The sequence below is a fragment of the Marmota monax genome, unplaced genomic scaffold (assembly GCF_021218885.2).
Source record: "Marmota monax isolate L192 unplaced genomic scaffold, Marmota_monax_Labrador192_F-V1.1 WCK01_AAM20220418_F8-fsc00082, whole genome shotgun sequence".
NCBI classification, from domain to species: Eukaryota; Metazoa; Chordata; class Mammalia; order Rodentia; family Sciuridae; genus Marmota; species Marmota monax.
Window position 1 is genome coordinate 5,097,532 of NW_026695207.1, and position 23,081 is coordinate 5,120,612.

Below are 23,081 nucleotides of genomic sequence, written 5' to 3' on the forward strand. Positions count from 1 at the left end.
TCTTTCCTTGTCCCCAAAGGCAAGCTTTTCTGATGAAATTTACAAAAGTGAAAAATTTAAATATTCAACTTAATAATAATTTCTACATAGACTGTGGATGTGGTAGTTTTGCTTGTAGGGATCTAAGAATTAAGGCAAATTCAGGGAGATGGAGAACATATAAAAAGATATAAATAGATATCAGGATTTACGGAGAAACACACTTTGCAATTATTTAAAATTAATGAAACAAGAGGACTGACGTTTGCTTTAAAAATGCACCTTTGTAAACTGCTGGGATTTCTCCTGTCCAGGAACTTGGCTCACTGGAAGAAGGGAAGCCGGGCTCCAGCCGACCACCCCTGACGCCCACTCAGCTCTGTTCTGCTGGGCGTGGAGAGAACAACACAGCCAAGTACCCCACAGGACCATCAACTGGGTGCCCAGCGTCTCTGCGGAATTAGCAGAGGAAGGGAAGCAGAGAGCGCGCTGCCTGCGAATGGCCCTCCTAATCCTATTGCCACAGTCATTTGTCCCCATGGATGGCGAGTTGTTCCCTGGCCTCAAGAAGCCATAATTACTCTCTGCAAGGACATTAACAGAAGAGAGCGCTCGCTTTTCCAAAAGGCAGGAGAACCCGCACCAGCCATTTCTTCTGTTTCCTCTTCTGAGGCAGCGCGAGGGAGCTGAAAGATGTAACCAGCCAGGGTTTTGCTTAGCTTGGGGCCTCTCTGCGCGGTGACAGGCCTTTGTTCCTGCGCAGAGAGCTCTAATTACACCCTCCGCCGCCAGCCTAAGTCAGAGAGCGATGCAGACGCCAGGTGCGCGGCTCTCCTCCGGTCATCTGTCTCTCTCCAGGCGCATCACTTTTGGGAAGGTGGGGGCTCTTTGTTTGGAGTTGAAATCGCCCTTTCTTCATCCCCCACTTCTCTTACCAGTTTTGCTCCTGTTTAGAGGGCTGAGTAAGGTGCTGGTTTTGATCTTTGCTCCGTATGCTGATACTTGAATTCAGAAATGGGCCCTGAGGGCGCTGATTGCCTATGCAGCCACCTTGCTGACTGCATTCAGGTTGCAACCTCTGGGGGCAGCTCCGGGGTGTGGGGACATCTCAGCATGGTGCAGCCTGTGCTGTCCCCAAGACACCATGTGGAAGGCAGTCCACCCACTTCCAGACTTCAAACCCAATACAGGAGAGACCCACATGTTGAGCCTCCTCCACGTGGTTATTCTGATAATACCCTAGATGTTAAGTTATCCAATAACCGGGCTGAGTATAATCCCAGGTGTTGGATTAGTTGGGGGAAAAATATTGAGAGGTGCTCTATAATAACCGTTCTTTTCAATTTTATATTTCCTACCATAACCTTTGGCAATAACACTCTTCTAAAGGATCCCTCTTCTTGGAGGAAATTCAAATCTTCCATATTAATTAGAATTACACAAATAGAAATCCCCTGGAACTTTCTTAATATTTTCAAAGTTGAGATATTTAAAAAGACGGTATTTGCTATAAAATTTCCATCAGCTAAATAGGAATTCTGAATAGGTGGTAATGATGACTTGAAAGAGGTAAGACATTCACATTACATAATGCTAAATAGAGATTATTCACTGTGCCATAATTTGATGTTTGCTAGTATGGAAAATTTTTTTTTCCTGTTTTGAGCATTTATTTAGATACTAGATAATGCACTATACATTTTGTAAGCAGTACACTATTTTTGAAAATGGAGAACCTTTATGTATTTTAAGTAAACTTATAGATGATGATTGTACATTTTTGAATAATTATGTCATAAGTGGTCAAATTTCAAGTGATGCCATCCCATGTACGACATGTACTACTGTACCGCTTTAGCATGCTCAATTCCTGAACCAATGAGAACAGTGACATTCACTAGCCTTCCCTTGACCACAAAGTAAACATTCTTGATTTTCCTTTAACAATTAAATTTCAATTAGAACTCACATCTATAAAATATCCCTAAATAACAAAGCCCAGTGATCTTTATGTTGCTCTTACCTTTGATGCCTGAGTGCTATTGAATGAATTGTCGCCATTGGTACAAAGCATTTCATTAAGTCGGCGATCTCCTCTCTTGACATGCCTGGTTTTCTTCCTCAGCCTTGAAGTGCTGGGTGGGATATTGTGGCGTGGGGAAGTAGAGTGCAGAGGATGGACTGCAGACCCCGGAGTCCTTACAAAAGTTAGGGACGGCCTTTCGTTGTTAATAGGAGACAAACTTTGCAATTGATAAAGTGTGGTATGCTTTCCCCAAACCAAAGTTTCTAGCTAAAGGGAGGGCAGAAGGATGGCTTCAAATACTACAATGTTTGAGCAATTTCCTGCTTCAAGAAGCCATGTTCAAGGGCACAGATTTCATAAAAGCAGCAGCGTTCCCTGATTTTGTAAACCGAAGATCCTCAGGAAGGACTAAGTGTGTGGGATGGCATGAGTGCACCCTTGCTGTACCCCAGCCTTCCAGCATTGCAGGAGACTGTCATATGTACCACAGTCCTGGGACCTGCTGCGCCTCGGAGCAGAGCAGGAACACCTGCACCCAGGCCCCACCACTGGCCACAGGACCCTGATGCCTCTGACATGCTCCTCCATCGCCAGCGCCCTTCAGACAAAGCCTGTGGGGAGCCCTTTCCTCTAATTCCCCATTAGGAGAATCAGATGAAAAACACTTTCACGGGCTGGGGTTGTGGCTCAGCGGTAGAGCCATCACCTAGCACGGGTGAGGTCCTGGGTTCGATCCTCAGTACCACATAATTAAAGATACTGTATCCAGCTACAACTAAAAAATAAATATTAAAAAAAAGAAAACACTTTGGCATTTTAACCATTTTTAAGGTAACACAAGTGCATCAGAAGTCGATGTCTTAGATGTCTTATTCACTTATAACGTGCACATGCATGTGTCTGGGTGTGGCTGACTCAGATTCCCATTGCCCACCATTTGAAGAGTTCCAGAGCCTTCCAGAATATGGGTATGAAGATGGTTTTAAAAAATATGTGAACCATTTTATCATGAACCATTTTATCTTAAATTTTTGTGGTTTTCTCCCCTGGAAGATCAAATACTAGTGAATTAGAGTAGAAGTTAGAGAAATTAAATAGGGTATTGGGAACTTAATTCTGCTGCTGAAGAGGTGACTAATGATGCTCATTGCTAATTCAAAAGCAAAAGTGGAAAAAAAAATAACCAGGTGTGGTGGTGCACGCCTGTAATCCAGTGGCTCAGGAGGCTGAGGCAGGAGGATCACAAGTTCAAAGCCAGCCTCAGCAACAGCGAGGCACTAAGCAATTCAGTGAGACCCTGTCTCTAAATAAAATGCAAAATAGCTCTGGGGGTGTGGCTCAGTGGTCCAGTGCCCTGAATTCAATCCCCAGTACCAAAAATAAATAAATAAATAAAAGTGGAAAAAGAAAGAGGAAGAAGAGGGGGGCAAGAGGAGGAGGAGGAGGGAGAGGAGAGGAGGGGGAAAGAAGCAGAGGAGGACATGGAAGAAGAGAAGGGGGAGGCAGAGAAAGGGGAGAAGGAGGGAGAAACCTCGGATGAGGAAGTGAGAAATTGAGCCGCATGCCCAGGGCCACACAGCTGACACCTGGAACCCACCCAGATCTTCATCTGGGCTGTCAGCAGGGCAACCCCATGGTTGTCCTCGGGGTGGTCACAGGTCGTAGGGGATTAGATTGCAGGGCAGCCTTAAGAGTTGGATGAGGTAGCTGTTCAATGCCTCACTCCCACTGCCTGGGTTGCAGAGTTCATGATGAATGTGCACATGCGTGTGCCTGGGTGTGGCTGAGTGTAAGAGTGTGTTGCTCATGTGCCCTCAAATCTGAAACTCCCATGAACCCCTCCACCTAGTAGGAACTCAACACACACAGGGAGAACAAGCGCAGGTATGGATGGCATATGTAAAAACAAGTGAATGCTAAAATACTGCTTCGAGTACTGCTGCGGAACGACTTTTTAATCACCATTTCTCATCTCCTCTGTTATTGCTATCCCAGCTGTTATTTGTGTACTTATTGTGCTTTCTTCCTCCCGTGAGAGTGTGAGATTATTTAGTTCAGGGACTGAGAATTACCAAGTTTTATACTCTGTAGTTCAATGTGTCACACACAGTGGGCACAAAATAAATATTGGCTGAATGCAATTAAGCTGACTTTGACTGCAGGGCATCGTAATTCTTTGTTCATTTTGGAAGTGTTGAATTGCAGGCAAGACTTGTTTTGCAGGGTTGGTATTAATGAGAATGCCGGCCTATCTGTGACTCTCAGTTAGATTCACAGCCAAGCTCTCTTTTTCTCAAGCAATGAGCTCACAGGAGACGATACAACCAAACTCAACTGGAAGTTCTTAGAGAACTTCATGGGCCAGAGGGGATTAGATAATGCATGATAGTAGAATAGATGATGGACCATATTTCAGGAAGAGGAGACGGTCTTTGAAGGGGAATTTGTGACTTCAGATGCAGATGAGAGAAGAGCCACAAACGCAGATGCAAACTTTAGAAAATTAGCCATTAATAACCGTTTTAATACCATGTGACCTTCCTGAGATGGTGGTGCAGAGGGAGCGTGATATCATTTCACTTTCACTCCACATCTTTATTAGATCTGTTAGTGCACAGATTAAAATCTTTAATGCTCTAACCGTGGCACTTCTTAAGGACATGAACGCAAGGCAGCGGCACACGGTCCTGTGATGTCAAAGGCTGCTATTAACTAGATAAAGCTGGTTCCAGCCCTTATTAGTCCAGTCTTGTCTCCTGGCAAGCTCATGCCTCAGCATGGAAAGGCTGAACTCTCTCACCCCTCTTTGATTTCCAAGTCAAGCAGGGTTTATGTGTAAGCCCTCTGGCATCGAGCTGGGATGGAGGGGCCTCTGTCTGTGCTGAGAGTTAAAACAAGACAGGTCTTTAAATTGATTGGACTGCCAGAATGGGGGAGCCTGTGTGTGTGAGTGTGTGTGTGTGTGTGTGTGTGTCCCTTCAGGAAGCTCCACCTGGTATTTCTGGGTCAGCTGACCCTGGCGACCGTCACACAAACAGACCCACGCAGAGTTGGTGCACTTCATTATCAAAATGATGTTGACAAACTCAAAAGCACAAAGAAGAGAAGCAAAAATGATAAAGGACTGGGAGGATTGATTTATGGGAAAGAATGAAAAGAACCGTAGATAATAGCGAATTGCATTTTGTCTGTCTTATGTAATGCTTTCAGGGAATTCTAAACAGGGATGTTGGCAGAAGAACTCAGGAGAAAAAAAAATTCTGGAAAACAATGAAAGGCTGAACCTTAGTATGAAAACTTAGGAGAAAGTGAAAAGAAATACATAGAAAAGAACATTATTCGATTAGGGAAAATGGTGAAACATCTCATTTCAGACTATGATTCCTAAAGTCATTAATGCATTGCTGAAGACTTGGGAGAAGATCTATTACAGAACATTAGTCTAAATTAAAATAAATGAACATTATTCATTTACATTGCAAAAAAGATTAAACAAAAATATGTGATTTATGTAAATCCACCTGTGAGAATGGGAATGGTGAAGGAATGAGAACCTAGGCACCCTGAATGCCATACAGAACTCTTAGCCCAGAGGGCGTGCGGGGTCGCCGGGGCTGTGAGGTGCAAGCAGGGTCATTTCCCCTTTCTCTGCACTTGCCTCCACACTTTATTAAAGAGGGTAACTATCTGACAGTCCGACTCCTGGGAGTCTAGTAAGTATCAACTGGGGCCTGATATTTGCCGACACTGTGAAACAAAGGATAGTCCCATCTACCTGTTGAAATGCCATGCCAGGTCAGCACACGTTTATATTTAACGAAAGTTCACAGTGCTTTGTAATAATTTATCATAATATTTCTCCAAAGAGCTCTGCCTTTTCCATCTTTTTAGACTCGCCTCTTGCTCTGAGTCAGGTCCAAACCTGGTTTGCCAAAGTGCCCACTGCTTCTCAAATGACATGGCTGGTGACCAATTTCTTAAGGACAGGCAGGAAAGTGCTTATCTGACTGTTGCAATGCCAGGGATCCTATTTGCAACTAAAAGCCTTGAGCATAATTAAAATTGTGTTGGATTTTGTGCTTTTTACATAAATACTTGATTAGCAGTGTGCAAAAATGAGGGTGTGGTGTGACTCTGGAGGGGGCTGCTGGATGGGATTCAAAAGGTTGTCTTATAATCCAAAGGCTGCGGGAGATTGTAGTGTGGGGGGATTTTTCATATTTGATATGCTTATCAAAATCAAGACCTATCACAAAATGCAGGGTATGGAAACATGAAAAGAGAAGAGCACATGTTGTTCCCCAAGTCAAAGAAAAGCCATCACCAACTGCCCTCCCAATAGTTTTTTTCTAGTAACCAAATGTTTTTAACAAAAAGTGATGAGTGATTCTGAGGCTTCCTGATCAGTATCAAATTTCCTCCTGAATGAGGGTTCATACTTAAGGGACCCATTTCAGAGCACTGCTTTTTATCAGCAAACAAAAGAAAATTCATACGGTGCAACATTTTTTAGAAACCGGCTTCATAGGAAATGTTTTCCTTCACTGGAAAGGCTCCATCTGAACTGTGAACGGCTGTTGTCCCTGTCCTTGCAGAATGACGAGTGGCCTGTGGAAGAGTTCCAGCGATGGCTTACCTGGGTGATGGAGTGATTATTCTTCCTAGTTAACATTATAGAACTGGCTGTGAATGCCTGCTCTGGTTTTATATTTCCTTTGCTGGGAACTCCTATTTCCTCAGAAGCCAGAGCTCACGTGGTTCCTCTCCTGCCCGTGCCACTGTTGTCAGGATGTCTTTGCTCCTTGCTCCTCTCTGGACCCCGATGAGCGCTGCCATCCTTGCAGCACATTGTTCTCTCTGAGGATAGAAACATGAATCACCCTTTGGCAAGGATGAGGCCATTTCTAAACTAGCAAAGGGAGATTATTCAGATGCTTTTCTTCCATTCATAATGCACAAGGAAAATAGATGTTATTTTTCCTGCGCTCAGCTGAGGCATGGTAGTGGCCCTAAATGTGGAGGCAAAAAGAAAATATTTGAGAACCACTTTTGCGGACAGGATTCTAAAAAAAAAAAAAAATCACCAAGTAGCTGTAGGTGATCTGATCGTCTCTCAGGAGCGTCTGACTCTGCTAATGGCAACCTCAGGGTTAGAGGCAAGCTGAGGACAGCAGGAAGTAAAGGATCACTGGGGAAGCGAGCCATGCTAAAGGAGAAGGAGCATTTGCACTTAAGGAGAGGTCTCTGAAGAGCTGGTCACACATGGATTGTACCCAGGGAGGCTGGCTGGAATTCCAGCTGATCCACGTCCTCCATCACGTTACACTGCATCTTCTTCTTTATGGCCACATGGCCTCATCCCCAGACAGCAAGAGCAAAACTCCCTCAAGTTTCTCTTCCACCCTGATGAGAAGAACACCCAGCTGCCTCAGCATTTAGCTCCATCTCTGTGTTTGATTGTTCAGCGTCAAAGCGGAGAGGGCAGGGGCCCAAGGAGCCAACCTGCAGCAGGACCTGCCAGTGAGGACCACAGCCTCCACGACCTCCCCATTGCACTGCGGCTCCTAACCTGCGTCTGGGGTTCACCTGGAGGGGTCTGACTGGGGTCAGCGGGGATCTGCAAAAGCAACTCCACCCTAAGACCCTGCTCCCAGGCCCCTGCCGCTCTGCTTTCACTGGGGCTACCAGCCTGAACCAAGGGGAGTCCTGCAGCCCCACTGCAGCAAGGGGCAGAGCAGCCCTGCACCTTCAGCCTCCTGCAGCAGCAGGTGGCAGCACTGTCACACGCAGCCAGGCCTTGCTGACAGGGACACGTCTGTCCCGCAGGAAGTTTGGCATGAGAAGGGTGCTTTGACCTTTTGTGAATTGATTGTCATCTCCTTGAAGGCTCCATTGTTTGCTTGAGGCTGAGTCTAGTAATTAGCGTCACCTGGCTCGGAGCAGTTTTGTCTGAACCACACATCCACTCAACGTTTTGACCACACCACCTGAATTCTTCCACCTTGAACTTGCCAGGCTGAGGTCTGCGACCACAGAGAAAGTACTGCCCTCTCCCGCGGCTTCGAATCACCAGCAGACCCAAGCGCAAGGAGTGGAGGAGAAGAGGGCCAGGGAGGTGATAAAAGGCCTGTCCTGACCCAGGGGCTGGGGCAGGTGTCTCCTCCTGGTGAGAAATGACTGAGATGATGGCCTTTGGTTCCAGTGTTCATCCGATCACTGGTGGTGATCAACCCACAGACCCTGTGGAATAAGCACCTGAGTGCGTTTCACATAATAAAGGGAAAGATCGGTAGGATCTGGAATGTTGAAGCAAAATGAATTGCAAGGATTTTAGGAGTCCAAGTAGAGAAAGCAGGGTCATTTTTCCTCCTGCAACTTTCTCCAGGCCATAAACATGGCAGAGGAGAAGGCACTGTGGGCAAGATCAGGCAGACATCACCCCCTTCTCCAGGGAAGAAAGTTAGGGGACAATGGCCACAGTGCACCTTCAACTGTGCCCCAATTAGGCTAAGAAGTCTCCTTGAACTTGTGCATTTTCCTCTCTCTCGTTGTTTTTGCTACTGTGCTAATATGTACACAGGGCATTTCCAGTCCTGATTAAAACTCTTCTGCTTTGACAACCCACTCATGCACACACTCTCTCTGCACGTGCACACACACACATACACACACACACACACACCTCCTGCCCTCTCCATCTGCGTAAATTAGTAGTGATTGCTTATATATGCTTAATAGTTCACAAGGAAAACTCCTTCCATTAGGGGTACAGCCAGCTGCCATAATGGAGCCCGGAAAGTGACACCACCGGGCGGTGTCTGTTTAAAATGATGCCAGGGGAAGCTCTAGGATTCATTAAATTGGGCAGAGATTCTCATTAAATGTGTAGATTGACAGTCGGAACTAACTGTCATTTGTGACTTCCTTACTGTCCCCCTACCCAATAATATTATTTTTTTTGCACAGGCGATATTATATTTAGAATAAAATTGTGAGTTAGGACTATTCGAAGCTTGGTGGATGCTGCTCGGTATAAAAACAGCAGCCTTCTGTGTCTTTCCTCTCCACCTCGCGGGGAGCAGAAGGAGGACTCCAGGAATTGTTAAACCCAGACAGGAGGCGGGTCACTGATGTTTCTAGTTTGAGTCAAAATAATAGATGAAATGAACCCATGCTGTCTGAGACGTAGTTAGATATTAATTGTACAGAATTCTGCAGCCGGGGCGTTCCGCTTTCTTAGCATTTAACTCATGAGCATGTTTCACCTTAACTACATCCAATAAATCCATATGGAAAATTCCTCTTAACATTACTGCAGAAGAAGGGTCAAAAAATTAACATCTCTTGGTGCTTGGGAAAGTGACTTGATGAAGGAAAAGGACACACTCATTACAAAAATATCATTTCTCCTCAAAGATCTGAGGCCCCTAGGTGACACTGTTTTGCATCTTAACATAAAATATGTAATGCAGAACCTTCTGGTATTAACAGATAGCGCTAGAATACTCTGCCCTGGGCGGTTTGCAAAGATGCAAGATAGTCACGCCTTGAGGAATGCCAAGAAAATATTTCTGCCATAAATACGGGATCCTGATCATCAATGAGCAGATATTCTGGAAGGCGCTGTCAATATGAAATGTCATCTGGGGGCAAAGACGCTTTCCTGCATTAAAAAGATCATGTATATGCATCTAGGTACATGTATTTACATATTTAAAAATGTATGCCAAGGTCTGAAAAAGCTGTAGGAAATACTCCTCAAACAAACAAACAAACAGAAAAAAATGCCTGCAGCCATCTTCCGAGAAGAACCTGAAGGACCTAGTTACCAGTGGGAGATCTTCTACTGAGAAGGCTGCCGGATGGATCTGTGCCTGAGGGTCCACTCCTGCGCAGGCATTTCCTGGAATGGATGAATCCTCTGTTGAAAGAAGCTGGAGAGGGACACTCCTCTCTGAGCAGAGGTTTCCCCCTCCCTCGCACACCTGCTTTGCAGAAGCAGTCTTCAATCCACAGAACCCCGTGCTCCACTGCCCTCTCTGCTCTGCTCTGGGGCGGGAGCTGGGTTTCTCTCTTAAGGAACATCCTCTAAGGCCTCCAAGCGACTATGAATTTGAAAGCACTTTGTAAAGCTTTTTCTCATTCTTTCACAGGGAGAATTTACTTCAGAAGGTGGCTTTGTGCCCTTTGTGTATAAATAGAGAGAGATGCAGATACAGATGCAGAGGCAGAGAGAGACACTCGGTGGCTGGCGTGAATCCTCTCAGTGTCACCTGCTGATTTGCATGTCTGCCTCTGTCTAACTGCTCCCCTGGGGCAGGTAGAGGTGTTCTGGTGCCTTTTGTTCATCACCTTTGTCAAGCTCTTTAAGAAGTAAATGATTAGAAATTTTTGAGAAAAAAAAATCACCTTTGTCCTTGGATCTTAACTTTTACTTGAACATTCTTTCTGAGTATAGCACAGACCAGAGGAACAGGTATAGTCTTATATCAACAGTATCTCCATGATCTTGACACTCAGGATTCGAAAGTGAAGCCAAAATTAAAAACAATACCCTCCTTTAGTTATGTAAAAAGTTTTGAATTCTTACTGTATGAAAGAACCCAGAATACCTAAAAGTGTGTTAGACAAGTAAACTTGGCAAAAAAATAATTATTGAGGAGGATATGACTCAATCTATGAAAAATCCTTGAGCTTGATTCAAAAGGATATGGAAAAACATTTGATCACACAATTTCTTATGACTTTGTGCCCATAATTGATTTTCTTTGGAATGTAGTTCACAAAAAAAGCTAAGAAGGAAATTAAGTATATTTTCTGCCGAGTTCCATTAAACATTATTTTTCTTATTTATGTGGTTCAATAAATATGAGATTAATGTATATGCTAATCTTGACACATTTACTTACTAGTAAAAACTAATATTGTTCACCAACTGGTATTGAGAAAACTATGTAGCTATTTAAAAAAATAAATCCTTAGAACTCAAAAAATTTGAAATAGTTGGAACCACATGGTATATTCTTGACTACAATAAATGAACTAGAAATGAATATCTGGTATCTGTGCAATGTCCCACGTATGAAAACTAGACCATGTACCTCTGAATAGCCTATCCATAGAAGAATCAATCTCATGAAAACTGGAAATATTTTCATATTAAATTACAGTGTAAACACATTTTATAAAGATATAAGGAATACAGATAAAGCAATGCCCTGAGGAAAATTTATAGCATTCAAGACAAATTAAAAACAAAACGTAGTGGAATGTGATGGACATTATTATACAATATATATGAATAAAGACACAAATTGGGGTGAATATATTTTGTATACAACTAGAGATATAAAAAATTGTGCTCTATTTGTGTAATAAGAATTGTAATGCATTTTGCTGTCATATATAAATAAAAATAATGATAAAAGACAAAAAAGACCTTAAGAAATTTGCTAAAACTATTACATTAAAAACAGAGAATAAAAGAAAGGTAAACCTAAAGTAAGCATAAAGAAGAAAATAAAACATATAACAGCAGAAATCAATGGCAGGAAAAAAAAAACAGTATAAAAAAAAAGTAGGTTCTTGTTGTTCTTCTTCTTATTATTATTATTATTATTGTGTGGTACTAGGAATTGAATCCAAGGGTACTTTACCACTGAGATACACTTTCAGACATTTATACTTTGTTTAAATTTTGAGATAGGGACACTGTTAGCTGCCAAGACTGGTCTCTAACTTACAATACTCCTGTCTCTGCTTCCCCGGTCACTGGGATTACAGATGTGCGCCATCATTCCTAGAAAAAGCAGATTATTTTTTTAAAGTACTGGAGCATAAAATGGAGCAAATTATGTTATGCACATATACAAACAAGTCACAATGACCTCCCTATTATGTATAATTTTAATGCACTAATAAAAATCATATTAAAAGAGACCAATGCAGTTAATTACCCTCAAGTCAGAATGATGAGAAACAAAAAAGAAGTTATAAATCCAAGAAATAAGAGAAGGCTATCTATCACTAAAGCTCATACAGTTTTTTAAAAGATAAAAAGAAAATATTAATAAAAATATCGAAAACTACTGATATAAATTAAACAGATTTATTTAATCGTCCAAACTATCAAATCTCTTTTAAGGAAAAATAAGTTGCCTAACAAATAAAGTATAAAGAATAAAGTATAATCCTAATAAGTAATTTCTTTTTGGCTTAAAATAGTCTCATAAACACAGTTCTGGACCTAGGTATCTTTACTGGCAAATTCTATCAAAAATCTGATGAGTCAATTCCTTTTCATACACAGGGTCTCTTGTAATTTCCTTCTCATTTCTTTGTACTTCAAAGAATTTCTGTCATTTTTAAGGATTCATGTAATTAAATTAGATCTACAGGGATATGCTGTGATAATCCCCTTATCTCAACATCAAACTTCTTAAAGAAAAATCTAAATTAAAAAAAAGATAGTGTTCATACTTTGGAAATCAAATATTGCTGTCAATTCCCCAAATTGATTTGTAGATTTTAAAAAAGCATAGCCAAAATCCTTGCAGGCATTTTTGATGAAAACAATAACAAATTCTAAAATTTATGTGGTGATACAATGTATGCATAATTGGGTCATCTAAAATAAACAATAAAGAGAAGAAAAATTTCTTTGGGTGCAAAAGAGAATTTCTAGAAGCTGTATCATCTACAAGTTCTCTTTACTCCGCTGTGGAGAGAGACAGCTTCTACATATGTGTTTTTATGAAATGAAGATTTGGAACTATTTTTTGGAAAGTCACATTTTTGTACCAGAAAAACTTAACCTAACAATTGAACTTTAACCTGGAAAAATTGAGCACACAAAAACTGAGAGATTTGTTGCATTTCTCAGGCTCCACTAAGAAAATCAGCAGATGGAGAACTTCTGCCAATCAAGCAGTGACTACAGAAACTAACTCTCAATGTCAACAGTGAACCCTGGAGCTTCAGAACTAAGACTAAGGTGAGGAATCAGGTGACTGAACACACGACAGGCTTTCCTGAGGCACAAGCAGGTGACCACGCTCACCAAGCAGCAGCCAAGTGTTGAGAGGAGCTTCCCCTTGTCAGTGGAATATGGAGAAACGCATCAGGGCATTTAACACAATAGTGGTAATGCCAAGGAGGACAGCACTCTGGACGAAAACACGGTAACCTAGGCATCATGTACAGGGAAGGACAGACAGACACCGCCTAAGTAATCAAGGATTAAAATTATTACACAAAGTTACAATGATAAAGATAGGCAATAGAATCCAAAAAAAACCCCACAGTCTTCTTATTGATCAACACATAGAAAACTGAACATAAAGGATTTTTTTAGGGGGAGTACTGGGGACTGAACTCAGGGTCACTTAACCACTGAGACATATCACCAGTCCTATTTTGTATTTTATTTAGAGACAGGGTCTCCCTGAGTTGCTTAGTGCCTCGCTGTTTGCTGAGGCTGGCTTTGAACTCTCAATCCTTCTGCCTCTGCCTTCAGAGATGCTGAGATTACAGGTGTGTGGCAATGCACTGGGCCACAAAGACTTTTAAAAGTTCTCTCAGTATAGAATATACATACAATAATATTCCAAAACGATGTCCATGCATATTTCTTATTTTAAGACAAGTAAAATGCAATCATAAAGTAAAACCCCAATTTATGCTATTTAGCGGGACACGCCTAGAACAACATGATTCTGTAAAGATCAAAATACTGAATTAAAAAGCAAAATTATTCTATGAAAAGAGAAAAAAAGAACATCAGGGAAGCAATTGTACTATCTGACAAAACAAGTAGTAATTTAGGTAAAAACTATTAAATAAGAAAAGAGAGAAATTATAAAAACCAATTGTTGCCAAACAAGAAGGAACAGTTATGAGCGTCTGTGCCTGAAGTACATGGTAGCTCACCAGTATGGCAGAGCCAGGAGCCACAGGAGAACTAGAAGAAGGTGAGTGGCAGCCAACTCAGGGGATTCTTCTCTTCCCTGACAGACCAGGTTTTAAGTGAAAAGAGGGTAAAATTGTTAGTGATTACAATGAACCAAGAAAAGCCACCTATTTACAACAAGTGCTGTGTCCTCAAAGTGAAGACGTCTTCTTCTCCTGGGACCATGATATGCCAGGAGTGCCCATGTGATCGGCCTGAGGAAACCTGAGCTACAGCAGTGCCTCTTGTGTCTCAGTGCTGAGGATAAATTCTGGCTTTTAGACAGAGATGGACATGTTTTATCAATTAGGAAATGGCCATCTGTTCTGGATTTATTAATTTTTTTAAAATTGTGAATGTTTGTTGAATATTTCCAAATGCCTGTCAACATCTATGGAGATGAGCATATTTTTTTTTCTTTAGATCTTTTAATGTTATGAATTAGATCAATATATTTCCTAAACATCAACTATCCTTGCATCTGGAATAAACTCCAGTGGATTATTAAATGATTACATTTTAAAAGTGCTCTTTGATTTTGTTCACTCAGTTTTCATTTAGGATTTTGCACTTACATGTGTAAGTGAAATTGCTGAGACATTTGCGTGAGAAATCATTTATTCAACTATCATATTATTCTCATTGTTATCAACATCATTTAATAATGACCAGAACAATTACATGAGAGAAAAACAAAGATGCAAGATTGGAGAAAGATGAATCAACTCTATCACCATGTAATAATAAAGTTTCCTGAGAAAAATAAGAGAATCAGCTCAAACTGTTGTGAAAAATATTACAATTCAGAACTCATGCAAGGTAGAGGGTTAATGAAAATTCATAAATAGCTCCTATAGAGGAAAATTCCTGAAATATAAAGTAACTAGGACTAAATTTAAGAGGAAAGAAGGAACATGTACTTCAATGTTCAACAGTATTGAAGAATACAAAGTGAAGAATACAGAATGATGCAGAGGTGTGGATACACTTAAGATCTATCTGCAAGCTAGTTTACAGTTTAACATGGTGCAATTAATGGGCCACCAGTGGATACATCAGGAGGAATAAGACCAATTTATCCTAAGGCTTGCATGGAAGATAATACTAAAAAATAATCAGAGGGGAAAAGCTATGAAAGGTAACAGTCCTGCCAGATCTGAAAACATCTGACAAAATGTTCATCATTAAAATGGTATGGCATTGCCATGTGAAGAGTTAAACCAGGGAAGGACACTGAAGTGCACAGGGGCTTTGGAATGTAATCAGGGAGGCGATGACATCAAGAGGACAAGAGCAGGCTTTTCAATCAGCAGCGCTTGATTGACTTGTGGAAACACTGATGTTGGATTCATTCTTAACACTGCACCTCAGAAAAGTCCAGTGTTTGAATGTTTAACTCTAAAAGTGAACCCTTTACACAAGGTGTGTGGCTATGCGGACATATTTTTCTATTTGTAGGAAGGAAAGTCTGTTTCATATTGAGAAGCTGAAAAAAAAAAGTGGCAAAAATTACTGCTGAACCCAAACATCTTCTGAATGAACCAGCCAGTGGGGGCAGGGGTACACAAAAAGTAAATCCCAGAGGCAGGGGAGAGCATCTATGGCCACACATTTGAAGTGTTCTTCTAACATGCAGATTCTTCACGTTGATAAGAAAAAAGCAGCAAGTCAAGGAGGAAATAGGCAACCTGGATAAGCAGAGGTTTCACTGGACAGAAAATGCAGGTGAGTCCAAGTGCTCGCCTTGCTGGGGCTCCTTGGAAATGTACTCAGGTGCTCTCCTCCACACACCGCACGGCAGGAACCTGGACATTGAATTCCCTACTTGTTTGTGAAGTGGTGTGGAAGAGGTGCTCTTATCTTTATGGCTCTGACAACCTCTGGAGGACACTTGAGCATTATCTATCAAAATTACAAAAGCCTGCAGATTCTAATTCAGCAATTCCATTTCTTGGAATTTATCCTGGACATCCTTGCATAACATGAAAAAACCATGCACATAGGTGCATAGGTGGTTACATACCACAAAATTTTTTTTCTGATTATACAATTGAACCAATTCAAATAGTCAGCAATAACACATGGATTAATTAAATCACTGACTACATAAATCAATACAAGCATACAATGGAATACTAGGAAAAAAATATTGTAACACAAATAAATGGAAAAACCTCATGTGTTTATAGTTTTGAAGACAATGCTGTTAAAATGCTCATGCTGCACAGTGCAGGTCACAGCAACACTAATCAAAAACCTAAGGGCACTTTTTTTTTTTTCAGAAATAGAAAAAGAAATCCTGAAAGGGCTCCTGATTAGACAGAGAGTCCTACAAAAGAAGTAAATCTAAGGTCTGTATAATTCCTAGTTTCAAAATGCATGGCCTTAACTATAAATCTGGAAGAAACACAGGGGAAGCTCAATGACACTGGATCTGGTGATGATTTATTTTATGTGTGACCAAAGACACAGGCAACCAAATGACATAAGTGAGTGGGACTCTGCACCAAACTGAAGAACTTGTGTGCAGTGGCAAAACAGCCAGAGTGAAAGACCAGCCACCAGCAGGGGAGAAGACACACCGAGTCATCATCTAAGAAGAGGAATGTCCAGGATGGATCAAGACAGCCTGCAACTCAGCAGTAAAAATCCAACAACCAAATTACAAAACCAGTAAAGGATGTAAATAGACATTCCTCCAAACAGGTATAATATGCCAGCAAGAATATCAAAAGGTGATTAATATCAACAGTCATTAAGGAGATGCAAGTGAGAACCACAAGGAGATAGCACTTTGCTCTAGGTCTCCAAGGATTGGAAAGGGCTGAGAGCAGAGACAAGGAGTTACTTTGTATCCATATTCATTGTGGCATAGTTCAGCATCATTCAGCATGCTTCCAGCAACCCGCATGCTTTTGGAGGGAAGGGTGAAAAGCAAGCAAGGCTTGGCTTAGGTGTGAATTATTCAGCATTGAAAATGAGAGGAAGGCTGCAGTGTGTTGTGACACGGACCGACCTTCAAGATATTATCCCAAGTGAAATAAGCGAATCACAAGGACAGATCCAGGTGACGAGGCGCGAGGACTTGAGCCACTGGTGGGAAGGAGGTCGACAGGGTCAGGAGATATGATGGCCCTGGTCTTAAGGTCCTGGGCAATAACCCTAAGGCCCCAGTCACCATGGTGGCACCTAGCATGTGTCAGCCCTGCCGTTGGTGGCCTAAGTCTGGTCAACTGGGGCAGGAGCAACCGTGGAAGACTCAGGAGGAAGGAGGGCTGCAGCGTGGTGGGAAGGTTGACAGTTCACTGGGTGTCAAGTGTGCCATCCGCAGTCGGACGGTTGACCTCAATGCACTTGATGGGAAGAAGGAGACCGTAAAGTGGGTGGAAGTTATGTCATTTGCTTGGCTCATTCTTGGTTCCCCTGTGGCCATAGAAAGCGTGATTTTTAAGTGAGATAGCAAGTCATTCCCCCAAATGAGTGATGAGTACTCTGCCTTTCAAGTGGGCTTATTTTAACAAAGAGAAAAAGAGACAGTAATCCTAAATTTAACCAATGAATGATCTATCTATTAGGAAAGAATTTCTGCTGCCTTTTCCAACACAAGCTGCATCCGTGATGAAAGCTGTGTATGATTATTTTCCACTGCAGATGTTATATAAGAGCCATAAATTACTTCCTCAGTGTTTCTTTATCTGCTAGAATATCCAGGGTGCTCTTTTCTGTGATGGTGCATGAAAAGCAACAAGCATCTCATTTCTAAAGGTGGTACAGGGTCATAAAAGTGACACTTGATCTCAATGCCCAGGCAGGAAAACATAGTCGATTTTGGATTTTATTGGGATTTACCTAGTTGATGTATTTGTTAGTACTTGTACCTATAATTGCATTATTTCTATTCCATTTTATTTTTATGGCAGTCGAATAAGTACACAGTTCAAGCTTTATTAATGAAATTAAGCAACATCTGCAAATAACCCTTTCAGAAGATAGAAAGTCGTTTGGAGAAAATACAGTGCTATCCAGCCCATCTTTATAAAACCTGAATGGTCTGTCTCTGCCTTTTACCATCTTTCCATTTTTTAAATTATTATTCACTTATTTTTATTTTTAAGAGAAAAAAAAAAAAGAACTGATTTTATGTTAGGAAACTGTCCAACCAGTACAAGGTGTTAGAAATCCAAAGCTTATCTATATATCAGTTTTGAAAGTACATCATCAGCAACTTGATCTGATGAGCAATTTTCTCCTTGGCTTTCTTTACTTCCCTTTGTAAGAACAGTGGCTGGTTTTTAACAGTCTCATAAAGTTCAATGAGTGCTTGCATAATATTCCATAAATTGAATTATCTTTGCATCAGTAGATAAAGCACAGATTAGCTTGGGGCAAAAGGTTGGAAAAGAATGAATCATGTGGTCCAATGTCACATGCCACATGCTCAGGCCCCCGGGGCTAACACTGTACCTCCACAGGCCTTCTGTGTTATATACAGAATGTCAAGTGCTAACCACCGTTTTGAAAGGGTTGCACAGATAAAATCATTGAGGCAGGACTCTAGCCTCTTATTTCAACCTTCCCTTCATGATGTGCAATAAAGAACTTGCATTTCTGCTCTGGTGATTGTGAACATTTTTCAGGCTAAGTGACAAATGGCCACCTGTGCATATGCTGGCATTGTTAATTCAGTGGGAATGTCACCCAGTGCCCCTCCCCAGCTGGTCAGTGGCCTTGTGAATCTTCCCAGGACTCTCTACCCAGAATTCGCCCCAGCCCTGCCTCTCACCAGGTGACTCAAGGGACTGCCACTCAGCAGGTGCTGATTGTCCTCACTTTGTCCTTCAAGAGTAGGTCCCTGCAGTGCTTTGCATAGTGGGAAGGCATTCCCACTTGCCTGATGTGGAACAAGCAACCAACAGCAGCTGCGAAAGCCTTTGGGATCGCAAGGAAACCCAGCTAGCGACCACACCCGGCCATGCAAAGACAAAGCTGGAGGCTGGTGAAGAGGTGACAGTGGAGAGTCTGCCTAGCAGGACCTGCAGCTCTAAGTGATTGAGACGACAAGTCACAGGCTGCATCTCAAATCCCAAAGTCTTAAAGCTCTCTGTTTCACATTTGGCATCGGGGTGAAAACAAGAAATGATTATGTTGGTTAGAACCAAACCATCACCTAAGAAACAAATTTGTAAAGGGCCCGCATTAGCATTTCACCAATAACACTCCTTCCATAAATCTCTGGGCATTCCTGTTAAATTATTCATTCTGTGTTCCACGAGAGCATATGACAATTTTTTAAAGATGTATTCTTCACAGCCTCTTGCAATCAGCCAGAATGCCACTCCGCGGGTTATTTTTCTGAATCTCACCATCTGAATGTTCTGAATAAATTTTCCTTTATTCAATAAGTTCCACTGCTGTTTCCAAGCATAGCTTCTATGATTTCTACGGCTTCCCTTCTATTGTATTACCCTTCTATTTTATTTTTCTCCTCGTCTTGATTTCTCTTCATATCTGCTGTGTGCTTTACTTACCATTCTTGCAATCTATCATTTCAGCTTTGAAAAAAGATATTTCCTATTATCTGATCTTCCTCAGATGTACTTAACTTTGTGACACTCGTATTTCTCTGAGTGACCTTTCTGATATAATTCTTTGGTGCCACATCTCCAAAGTGCCTTCTGACAGATTTCGCAGGTGCCCTTTTAATTCCTGTGCTGCAGCCACCTGCCTGTCTAGAACACTTGCCACCCGCCCCGACTCCTCTGTGCTGCTTAAATTGGAGGCAGCGCCCCTCCCCCCTTAACTCACACAGTTTTCTTCTTGGAATTGTCAGATGACTTTTTCAGTCATTTGCCTAAAGACATGTAATGGAAACCTAGAATTCATCAGTGAGCCCTGTCTGGGCAGGAGGACTGATGTGTGCCTCACAAAGTTTTGCCCGTCACCTGCAGGCTCGGGAGCACATCAGGAGGAGGAGGCCCTGTCCTCCCCGTGTGTTTGGTCACTCCGCTTCCTCTCTGCCAAGGGCCATGAGAAGGGTGCCTGCTGATTCTGGAGCATGCCTGCAGCTGTGTCCTGCTTTCAAGGTGATGGCAGCCTGCCCCACCTCTGCCTCATCCGCTGTGTCAGTGTGTTGGCATCACCCCTGTGTTCAGCACCAAACCCCAGAGGACAGTCCGCGGGTAAGCACTGCAGCCCCACCCACGCACACACACCTTGGAGGGAATCTTCTTCTCTGAGTGTTTCCTGGTCTCACCTAGGTCACGATGTTCAGTGTCTAGGTGACCTGAAGAGATCATGCCACCCCCTATTGTCCTACAAACAGATTTTGCCATGTGCCGTGTACCCTGTCGCAGGTGTGCATGACACAGAGGATAGAGGAGGCCCCTGTGTTCACGAAACGGCCTGTCTAGGAACAGCAACACAGCTACGGGAAAAACATAAAGAAGACAACAAAAAACTACTGCAAGTGTGACTTTGAGGACGAGGCAGAGCCGCCTGTTGGTGTTGGACTTCGCAGCTGCAGAGCCACCACACACTGGGCAGTGGACCGCAGCATGTTTGTGTGCTTATGGTCTGCAGGTCAGAGGGCCAGCCAGGTTTCCAGGGACCAGCATCCAGGTGTCAGTAGGTCTGGAGTTGTCTCCATGGTCCCAGAAGAGAATCTCGCTCTCGTCTTTTCCCCGTTTCCATGTCGCTCTTTCCCTTGGTGCACGGCTCCTCCCGCCCTTTGAAAAGCCAGCAACGCACACTAAGCCCTTCTCATATCAAGTTGCTCTAAACTTTTCTGCTCTCTGCTCACTTTAAAAGACCCCTGTGATCACACTGGGACCACCGAGCTCAAGCAGGGTGACCTTCCTGCTTTGGATTTAGGTTAAGGCTTCCACCTGATTCTCACACTCTCCCTCGCCGTGGTTTTGATGTGGGTGAGGTGTCTCCTCAAGGCTCCTGGGTTGGAGGCTTGGTCTTTAGCCAGCAGAGGGAGGTGGTGGGACCTCACAGAGGTGCAGCCTGGTGGTGGCCATTGGGCTCTGAGGGTGCTGTCCTCAGAGAGGAGGAAGCACTTGGTGTCCTGGTCAGTGCTCTCAAGGTTGTTGGTACAAAAGCCCAAGTCTCGCCCGCCTGGCCTCAGGGGCTTCCTGCTTGGTCACGGGGCCCTCTTCTTCCCGCACTTGCTGCCACTACTGCCCTTGGTCACGAGGTGACGCGGTCAGGAGGCCTGCACCTGAGTGGGTGCCATGCTGTTTGTACTCTCAGTCTCCAACACTGTGAGCTAAATAAGGCCCCTTTTTAAAGGTGATTTGCTCAGTACCTTATTACAGGGACAGAAGACGGACTAACACACGCTGAGGGCTACACAGAGGACATGGGAGTAGGCACTGCTGGCCATTATCCCACTACTACACAAGTCAGTGCCTCAGTCCGTCCGACACGAAGGGATTTTCCACAGCAATCAGAATGGAGTGGTGGAGGGCAGGAGGGGAAGGCTTTCAGAGAGTGGGGCCTCCATCAGCTGAGCTCTGAGGCTGGGGACGCACTCCCGGGTGGAAGGCCGGCAGGAGGACGGGGCTGGGGGAGGGCAGGTGGGCAGAGCAACATGGGCCAGTGGAACCCCACAGCCCTACTGGAACAGCGCTAGGCCGTTTGGGGACCTGTGACCTTATCCCCAGGGTGACGGAAGGCTAGGGGTGAGCCGGGAGTGGCTAGGAACACAACGGGAATCGCACTTCTGATTGGATCATTCAAACAGAGCACAAGAACAGCTGCTGGGTTGGGGTCTGGAGCAGGACAGCAGGAAGAGCGTGTGGGGACACTTCTGCAGTGCTGGGCGAGACAGCACAGAGGCAGCTGCTGCAGGCACAATCTAGGACATTCTGTTTCTCTTCACTAGTCCAAAGTCACTGACTGAGTTAGCGGTGGTGCATCTGGTGGGAAGAAGGCGGGGCTCAAGGCATTGGTAAAGACCAGGCCACCGTGGGAGGGTGGGTGACCAGAGAGGCCCTGGGCAAGCCAAAGGTCCACCTCTATGCAGCTCTTGTCTTCATGGAAACAGGGCCATTATCTAAAAATAAAATTTTGCAAGAAGTTATAAATCTGCTTGATCAAATGCACTGTATTAGGCATATATTTCTCTATTTTGTTTTGATTAAGAATTATTTTTCTCTAAACATGACTCTAGCAAATATTGAATGTGCTGATACAGAACAAGCTTTCATGGCTGCCAAATAAAGCCCCTGCCTGACATGTGGGGAGAGAGTGGCATCTGGACTTTCAGGTTACACTCATCCGGGCACAACATACTAGGCTGCGCTGAATATTAAGTCCTAACTGCATTTATTAAATGCTGCTGAGCATTGTACTTATAAAAAGGAATTCTTCCCTGAAATCTAAAGTAGTCCTAAGTGTCTTTATATATAGGGTAGAAAGTATGGAGACTAATTAAGGTGAGAAGTTTCATGTCATCACACTGAGGAGCTTGGCAACAGGGTTTCACAGATGACATCGCACATGATTTTGTAATATCTTAACAAGGACATCATTTACATTAAGGTCAACAGGATGAACTGAGGAAACAATCCAATGTTGACTTTTATTTCTTATGCAAAGAACATCTCAAGGCTGTTAGTCTGTCTCTCACCTCCTGAGCAGCCTCAGTGGAAATGCTGTCACCTCCCTGCTAGGGACTTCCATGATCTGTACGTTAGGAGCACAGGCATGTGCTACCTTGTACAGACCTGAGCTCCGCTGGCTTAATTGGTCAACTTTGTCCTTTCCACCAGCACATGGGCACAGCTTGGGGAGCATGTATTATTTATCAGCAAAAACATAGGAGCAGATTCTGAAAGCTTTTATGAAGTTGAAAAAGAAAACATCCATAAGTTTTATACTTTGAAGCAACTATGTGTGTCTATGATTCATTATTAACTGATTTTGTATATTATGCAAGAAACCAAAGTGCGATTGTCTCTGTTTTGGCTGTCATTTGTGAGGATACTCCTTTGTGACAGAACCGGGTATTGAATGGGTGCTTTTTCAACTTTGCATCTTGTCAAACATAGTTGTCATATGTGTGGGTCTGTTTCTACTGTTTTCCATGGATCTGCATTTTCTTTCTTTTTGTGTAAATATCAC